The sequence below is a fragment of the Sander vitreus genome, chromosome 9, assembly GCF_031162955.1.
Source record: "Sander vitreus isolate 19-12246 chromosome 9, sanVit1, whole genome shotgun sequence".
In the NCBI taxonomy this organism is placed as follows: domain Eukaryota; kingdom Metazoa; phylum Chordata; class Actinopteri; order Perciformes; family Percidae; genus Sander; species Sander vitreus.
Genome location: NC_135863.1, coordinates 23745753 through 23754999, shown reverse-complemented (window position 1 = coordinate 23754999; position 9247 = coordinate 23745753). Strand labels below are relative to the sequence as shown.

The 9247-nt window shown below is 48.4% G+C and overlaps 1 long non-coding RNA gene across 1 annotated transcript; it reads left to right on the top strand.

The window, feature by feature from the left end:
- Positions 1-6385: 6385 nt before the first annotated feature.
- LOC144522946 (uncharacterized) lies at positions 6386-8715 on the top strand. The gene is made up of 2 exons (XR_013502467.1): positions 6386-8417; positions 8517-8715. It is a non-coding gene; the product is annotated as an uncharacterized LOC144522946 (long non-coding RNA).
- The last annotated feature ends 532 nt before the right edge of the window (positions 8716-9247 follow it).

Here is a 9247-nt window from a genome sequence, read left to right as displayed (position 1 = left end):
GTCTGGAGGAAGAGAGGAGAGGCACAGAATCCACGTTGTTTGAAGTCCAGTGTAAAGTTTCCACAGTCAGTGATGGTTTGGGGTGCCATGTCATCTGCTGGTGTTGGTCCACTGTGTTTTCCGAGGTCCAAGGTCAACGCAGCCGTCTACCAGGAAGTTTTAGAGCACTTCATGCTTCCTGCTGCTGACCAACTTTATGGAGATGCAGATTTCATTTTCCAACATGACTTGGCACCTGCACACAGTGCCAAAGCTACCAGTACCTGGTTTAAGGACCATGGTATCCCTGTTCTTAATTGGCCAGCAAACTCGCCTGACCTTAACCCTATAGAAAATCTATGGGGTATTGTGAAGAGGAAAATATGATACGCCAGACCCAACAATGCAGTAGAGCTGAAGGCCACTATCAGAGCAACCTGGGCTCTCATAACACCTGAGCAGTGCCACAGACTGATCGACTCCATGCCACGCCGCATTGCTGCAGTAATTCAGGCAGAAGGAGCCCCAACTAAGTATTGAGTGCTGTTCATGTTCATACTTTTCAGTTGGCCAACATTTCTAAAAATCCTTTTTGTATTGGTCTTAAGTAATATTCTAATTTTCTGAGATACTGAATTTGGGGTTTTCATTAGTTGTCAGTTATAATCATCAAAATTAAAAGAAATCAACACTTGAAATATATCAGTCTGTGTGGAATGAATTATACAAGTTTCACTTTTTGAATGGAATTACTGAAATAAATCAACTTTTTCATGATATTCTAATTATATGACCATAAGACACTTTCTTTAGTGTGCCATATATGGTAATTTGCTCCAGGCACACTACTGCCGTGTTTACATTACATACCCTGTAGTTTATTTCCACAACGTTCCACTTCAGGAATTGTTCCGTTGCTCTCCCCTTGTTTCCCCACTGTGTCTGTTTGTCTGTATGTGTGTGTATTGCTGACTCTGCCTGGAAGTAGGTCAAGGGGCGTGGCCGGTCGATCTACCTCTCTGCACGGCTGCTGGCTATCCCACTGATCTCTACCTTCGCAGCTGCTGTCAATTCCACTTACCAACCCTGCAGTATTTATTCCTGGGCGAGGATCACCACCAGCGCCAGATCGTTGCACCTACCAGTGTGGTAACTAGGCTCCCAAGTTGAACTTTGTTTGTGCCAGTTTAGTTGTATTGTAGTGTTATATGTGCTTTTGTTAACGTCCTGTTTTTCCTGTCCAGACCTACGCCTCAAGACCTGCTGCCGTGGCTAGCTGTTCTACCAGCTCATCACGCTCAAGCCTTCCTACCTTCCCGCTTGGATTCCAGAAGGAAATTTTGGACACACCACTGCCTGCCCGCCTCAGCCCCTATCCAGCTCGGAGTCATCCTACCTTGTGTTTTCTGTCCTTGTTGCTATAAGTACTGAACTTTCATTAAAACATTTTTGAATCGGTACTCTGTGTCCGTGTATGTTTCTCTGTGTTCTGGGTCAGAACCTCGGCCTTAACAGAATAATCTGGCCATGGACCCTACAGAGAAACAACACGAGGTTAGCAGGGATAGCGTCCAGTGAACTATCCAGTCCCAAGGGGCTTTGTTGGGGCAACATGACCAGCTAATTCAACTTTATTGGAAAACAACCACCAACTGCTAAGACAGGTCTCCCAGCTAACCTCCCAAATTACTAATGTCTGTCGGCAGTTCTCCACCTCTCTCTGATCCTCAGCTTCCCGTCCCTCAAGCTGTCTCCTCAGACATGACGGTGGCTCCGTTCCACCGGGAACCACCAGTTACGTCACCAGAGCCGTTCACTGGAGAGTTGAAGTGCCGTGGATTCTGGCTGCAGTGTGAACTAATTTTTCAACAAAGACCACTATCATTCTCTACGGAGGCTTCAAAGGTACATTATGCTCTGGGGTTGCTTAGAGGAAGAGCGTTGGTGTGAGCTGAGGCTGTATGCTCTAATCAACAAATGATTGAATTAACCTTTGCTGATTTTTCTACTAAGTTGAGAACTGTTTTTGACCATCCTGACCATGCTGGAAATACTTCAAAAAGACTATTCAATCTGAGGCAGGGCACGGACAGTGTGGCAGAATACTCAATTGAGTTTTGGACTCTGGTGGCGGGTTCCAAATGGAACAAGGAAGCACTTCAAGGAGCATTTTTTTTTTTTATTTTTTTTTTAACCGTTTGAATGAATCAGTTAAAGATGAACTTGCAACCCGTGACGAACCAAATAACCTGCACTCTCTCGTGTCCCTTGCTTTTAAGCTTGACAACAGGTTGTGGAGAGGCGCCGGGAGAGAGGCGGTCGGTCACATCTCACAGGACAAGTTACCACGCCTTCAACCACCCAAGCCTCACCTGAGACGGCTTCCCTCATCACCAGACCCCATCTTGAGGGCTGAGGAGGAGCCAATGCAACTGGGTCATGCTCGGCTTTCCCTTACAGAGCGGCTGAAACACCTCCAGGCAGGTGAGTGCCTGTACTGTGGGGACGCCTAACACTTTCTTGCAAGTGTCTGAAACGACCAAAAGACAAGGCTCGCTAGTAAAAGTGGGTCTACTACCGAGCCCGGAATTGGATCCAGAACCCAGAATTCCCCGACTACAAGTTCCAGCTACATTGCTCTACCAAACTCAGGCCCTGCCGCTCTCTGCCCTCATAGACTCTGGTGCAGATGATAATTTCATTGATCACAATTTAGGTAACCAAGCTGGTATTTCCATTGAGCCAATTCCCCTTCGTGTTACAGCCCTTGATGGTCATCTCCTCGCGGAGATTACTCATGAAACCGCCCCCGTTTCATTAGTTTTATCTGGCAACCATCGTGAAATCATTCAATTGAAAGTCATGTCCGCTTCTACAACCCCAATTATCCTCGGCTTCCCCTGGCTGAGTCTCCATAACCCACAAATTGATTGTAAACATCACTCCATTCTCAGTTGGAGCACTCACTGTCATTCTGAGTGTCTTAGGTCAGTTGTTCCTCCCCTGCTGAAGAAAACCCTGCACTCCCCATTGCTTGCTTAGTAAGGACAAGGCGCTTTCGTTACCTCCCCAGAGACCTTACGATTGTGCCATAGAGTTGGTTCCTGGTGCTCCTTTGCCATCAAGTCGTCTTTACAAACTGTCCCGACCAGAAATAGGCGATGGAGAAATATATTGGTGACTCTCTGGCTGCTGGCATAATCCGTCCCTCGTCTCCTGTTTGTGCAGGATTCTTTTTTGTAGACAAGAAAGATAAGACTTTACGCCCTTGTATAGATTTTCGGGGATTAAACAACTTAACCATCAAAAACAAATATCCCCTGCCACTCATCAGCTCTGCTTTCGAACCCTGCAGGGTGCCAGTGTTTTCCAAACTCGACCTCAGGAATGCCATTTTGAATATTTAGTTACAGCTTTTGGGCTCACTAGTGCCTCAACTGTGTTCCAAGCCATGGTGAACTATGTTCATATGGATTTTTTTTTTTTTTACCGTTTTGTTTTTGTATACCTTGATGACATTCTCATTTTTTCCAAGTCTGCCGAGGAACATAAGTCACACGTCCGACACGTCCTACAACGTCTCATGGAGAATAAGCTGTACGTTAAGGCTGAGAAATGTGAGTTCCACAAACAGTCAGTTCCTTTCCTCGGCTTCATTGTTGAGAGTGGGCAGGTGAAGGCAGACCCGAGAAGATCCGGGCAGTTACAGAATGGCCCACTACCCGTAAGCAGGTTCAACAGTTTTTGGGCTTTGCGATTTTTACCGGAGGTTCATTAAGGGTTTTAGTCAGGTGGTGGCTCCCCTCACTAGACTCACGTCCCCCAAAACCCCTTTCCAATGGTCCCCTGAGGCTGAACAGGTTGTTTGTGTGCTTATAGAGCAAACATACTACTCCCCTGTATTAATACATCCTGACCCTGCTCTGCAGTTTATTGCGGAGGTGGATGATTCTGACTCTGGGGTGGGGGCCGTCCTTTCCCAACGCTCCCCCGCAGACCAGAAGCTTCACCTTTTGTGCTTTCTTTTCCAAGAAATTGTCTCCTGCAGAAAAACTACGACATTGGAAACCGAGAACTACTGGCTGTGAAGTTGGCATTGGAGGAATGGCAGCATTGGCTGGATGGAGCAAAGCAGCCGTTTGTGGTCTGAACCGACCATAAAAACTTGGCATACATCCAATCCACCAAAAGACTCAACTCGCGTCAAGCCAGATGGGCCCTGTTCTTTAGTAGGTTTAACTTTATTTTGACATACAGACCTGGATCACGAAATGTTAAACCTGATGTCTTGCCAGTTCACTGACTCCAGGGAGAGACCAGGGAGCCCGAAGCACTCCTACCCTTCTCACACGTTGTGGCTGCAGTACGGTGGGAGATCGAGTCATTTGTGAAAACAGCACTTGCTACGGACCCTGGATTGGGCAATGGACCACCCAACCTGCTCTTTGTTCCAGAGGCGGTACGATCTCAGGTGCTGCAATAGGTTCACACCTCCCGCTTTGCATGTCACCCCAGGACAAACTGTACTTTGACATTATTAAAGAGACATTTCAGGTGGCCGTCAGTGGAAGCGGATGTTCGGACTTACATGGCGGCCTGTTCTACCTGTGCTTGGGGTAAAGCCTCTCACCAGTCTCCTTCGGGTCTGCTGCTACCCTTCCCAGTCGCCCCTGGTCCCACATAGCTCTGGATTTTGTTACCGGCCTGCCTAAGTCTGAAGGTAATGATTCTATACTTCCCATCGTGGAGAGATTCTCTAAATCTGCCCACTATATAGCATTACCAAAATTTCTGTCATTATATATTTATATATTCCGTCCCCATGGAATACCTGTGGACATCGTGTCTGATAGAGGCCCACAGTTTACTTCTCGTGTCTGGAAAGTTTTTTTGTACTGCTTTGGGTGCATCTGTAAGTCTGTCCTCAGGGTTCCATCCCCAATCCAACGGTCAGACTGAGAGAGCCAATCAGGACCTCGAAGCATCCCTTCATTGTGTGGCTGCTCAGCATCCATCCTCCTGGGCCAAACATCTGCCGTGGATAGAGTATGCCCACAACTCCCTGACCACCTCCACAGGACACTTGCACCCATGTTTCAACCTGGCCAGGAGGTTTGGCTTTCAGAATCAGTATCAGAATCAGAAAGGGTTTTATTGCCATGTACGTTTTTTTAACACATACAAGGAATTTGTTTTGGTGTTGGTGCACGTCACACATTCTCTAGATGGAATATTAAACAATATAAGTATAGGTATAAACAATATAAGTGTACACAGTACGTATTAAATTTAATTAAAAAATAAAGATGGCAATAAAATAAATAAAGAGCAACGAGCATTACAGCAGAGAGAGAACAGTGGCATGAATAGCCAGGGGTGGAGAGTCAGGGTGGTTTCCGTGCCTTGTTAATAAGGCTAGTGGCGGAGGTTGAAAAAGCTGTTCATGTGACGTGAGGTTTTCGTCCTGATGGACCTCAGCCTCCTGCCAGAGGGGAGTGTCTCAAAGAGTTTGTGTCCGGGGTGGGAGGGATCGGCCACAATCTTACCAGCACGCTTCAGAGTCCTGGTGGCGTATACGTCCTGGAGCGGCGGCAGATTGCAGCCAATCACCTTCTCTGCAGACCGAATGACACGCTGCAGTCTGCCCTTGTCCTTGGCAGTGGCAGCAGCATACCAGATGGTGATGGAGGATGTGAGGATGGACTCAATGATGGCTGTGTAGAAGTGCACCATCATTTTCTTTGGCAGGTTGAATTTCTTCAGCTGCCGCAGGAAGTACATCCTCTGTTGTGCTTTCTTGACAAGGGAACTGATGTTCAGCTCCCACTTGAGGTCTTGGGAGATGGTAGTTCCAAGGAAGCGGAAAGACTCCACAGTGTCAATTGTGGAGCCACAGAGGGTGATGGGGGCAGGTCCGTCTCCACGGTCTTTTAGAGCGTTGAGCTCTAGATTGTTTTTTGGTTGCACCACTTCACCAGGTGGTCAGCCTCCCACCTGTAGGCGGACTCCGATGAGGGAGGTGTCGTCCACAAACTTCAGAAGCTTGACGGACTGGTGACTGGAGGTGCAGCTGTTGGTGTACAGGGAGAAGAGCAGAGCAGAGGAGAAGGAACGCAGCCCTGGGGCGATCCGGTGCTGATGGTCTGTGAGTCGGAGATGTGTTTCCCCAGCTTCGCATGCTGCTTCCTGTCAGACAGGAAGTCAGTGATCCACCTGCAGATGGAGTCAGGCACACCAAGCTGGAAGAGTTTCTCCTGGAGCAGAGCCGGGATTATGGTGTTAAAGGCAGAGCTGAGGTCCACAAACAGGATTCTGGCGTAGGTTCCTGCGGAGTCCAGGTGCTGGAGGATGTAGTGTGTAGGTGGGAGGAGGGGGGACCTTTAAGGAGGGCATTGGTGGGGGGGGCCCCAGGACCCTGTGGAGGTGATGCACAGTGGCTGTAGCTGTAGGGAGGTATTGTGGGGGATGGTGTCAGGACTGTCCTTTTGTCTTTCAAATCGACAATAGAACTCGTTCAGGTCGTTGGCTAGGTGTCGGTCATTGAAGGAGGAGTGGGGGGGTTTTAGGCTTATAGCTGGTGATCTGCCTAAGTCCTTTCCAGACAGTCGCAGAGTCGTTAGCTGAGAACTGGCGTTGGAGCTTCTCAGAGTACCGTCGTTTAGCCTCCTTCACTGCCTTGCTAAACTTGTACTTTGACTCTTTAAATCTGTCTTTGTCCCCACTCTTGAACGTGTCTTCCTTAGTCAGCCTTAGCCTTCTGAGTTTGGCTGTGAACCAGGGTTTGTCATTGTTGTAACTCACCCTGGTGCTTGATGGAACACAGCAGTCCTCACAGAAGCTGATGTATGACGTCACAGCCTGAACAGTCCTGAACACATCCCAGTCAGTAGAATCCAAACACGACTGGAGATCCTCCACAGCCTCACTGGTCCACTTCCTTAATGTCCTCACTACAGGTTTGCGGAGCTTTAGATTCTGCCTGTAGGCGGGGATCCGGTGAACCATGACGTGGTCAGAGTGTCAAAGTGCAGCACGAGGGACGGTGTGATAAGCATCCCTGACTGTAGTGTAACTGTGATCCAGAATGTTCCCCTCTCTGGTCGGGCATTTAATATGCTGTCTATATTTAGGGAGTTCATGAGTGAGGTTCCCTTTATTAAAGTCACCAAGGACAATAACTAGGGAGTTCGGATGCTGCTGGATCACTGTCACGTCGTTGCACCAACCGCTGTTGATGTAGAAATAGATTCCTCCACCTTTTAGTTTTGCCGGAGAGGTCCGTGTCTCTGTCTGCTCTGTAGAGTTGGAAGCCTGCCACCTACAGCGCAGAGTCCGGTATTAATCCACAGAGCCACGTCTCCGTGAAGCACGAAACAGCAGATGAAGAAAAGTCCCTGTTTCTCACCAACAGCAGTTGTAATTCCTCCAGTTTGTTGGGCAGTGAGCGCACATTAAAGAGGAATATTCCCTTTAACGGTGTGCGTAATCCTCGCTGGCGGAGACGCACAAGCGCACCGGCCCGTTTCCCTCTCCTCTGGTGTTTTGCTGCATGAGCAAAGGTAAGCGCACCTTTGACCAGAATGTCCAAAATTTCCAGGGAAGGGAAATAAGTCCGATGTGTTGTTCCCCTGAAGTTCACGAGCTCTTCACTGGTGAATGAGATACGGGTACCATCGCAAGAAGCAAAGTTAAAACACAAAACGTGTCACCATTCTGCGGCGCCAGCTTGGTTAATTTCATCTAAGAACATCCCTCTTCCTACCGAGTCGCGCAAATTGTTGCCTCGGTATTTAGGACCATTTGTGGTGGAGTCAATTGTTAACCCCTCGGCGGTCCGGTTGAAGTTGCCACAGGCCATGAAGGTTCACCCTACGTTTCACGTTTCTCAACTGAAACCCATGTCCTCCAGTCCGTTGTGTCCAGCTGTGGCTCCTCCACCACCTGTTCGGATTATTGACGACCATCCGGCCTACACGGTCCGGAGGCTCCTGGACTCTCGAAGGTGGGGTAAGGGCCTCCAATAGCTGGTCGATTGGGAGGGTTATGGACCTGAGGAGAGGACTTAGATTCCTAGACACTTTGTTTTGGATCCGCAGTTGATTAAGGACTTCCATCATGATCATCCAGACAAACGTAGTGGGTCGCCAGGAGGCGCCCGTTGAGGGGGGGTGGGGAGTACTGTTATGTGGGCAGCTGTTCTCTCCCGTCCTGTGTGTCTCTCCCCTTTTTTCCCCACTGTGTCTGTATGTGTGTATTGCTGACTCTACCTGGAAGTAGGTCAAGGGGTGTGGCTGGTTGATCTACCTCTCTGCACAGCTGCTGGCTATCCCACTGATCTCTACCTGCACAGCTGCTGTCAATTCCACTTACCAACCCTGCAGTATTTATTCCTGGGCGAGGCTCACCACCGGCGCCAGATCGTTGCACCTACCAGTGTGGTAACTAGGCTCCCAAGTTGAACTTTGTTTGTGCCAGTTTAGTCGTTAGTCGTGTTATATTCCTCATGCTTTTGTTAACGTCTTGTTTTCCCTGTCCAGACCTACGCCTCAAGACCTGCTGCCGTGGCTCGCTGTTACGCCAGCTCATCATGCGCAAGCCTTTCTACCTTCTCGAAATTTTGGACACACCACTGCCTGCCCACCTCAGCCCCTATCCAGCTCGGAGTCATCCTACCTTGTGTTTTCTGTCCTTGGTTGCTATAAGTACTGAACTTTCATTAAAACGTTTTTGAATCATTACTCTGTGTCCGTGTATGTTTTTCTGTGTTCTGGGTCAGAACCTCGGCCTTAACAGTTGGGTGTCCCTCTTTTCGGCTAGTTGTCCGTTACCATCAGCTTTCTTTGTGTTGGCATTCTAAACTTCAGTGGATTTATGAGGACTATGGTTAACTGCTCCTCAGATCTCTGCAAGGTAAATCGAGACAGCTAGCTAGACTATCTGTCCAATCTGAGTTTTCTGTCGCACGACTAAAACAACCTTGAACGTACACATGTTCCACCAAAACAAGTTCCTTCCAAGACTATTTTGTAGCGGCACCATGGTTCTGTCCGGTGCTTAGTGCCACCCATGACGATTGTGATTGGTTTAAAGTAGGGATGCACCGAATCAGGATTAGTTTTTTTTTTTTTTTTTTCTCCGAACCCTACGCTTGCGCTACGCTGACCGACGTAATGACGCCGCCATTGATTACGGGAAGGTGTTTACGTAGGTGGACCGTTCAATGCAGTAGGGCAGAAAGTGAAAAAGTAACTTGTGAGCAGAAAAAGTG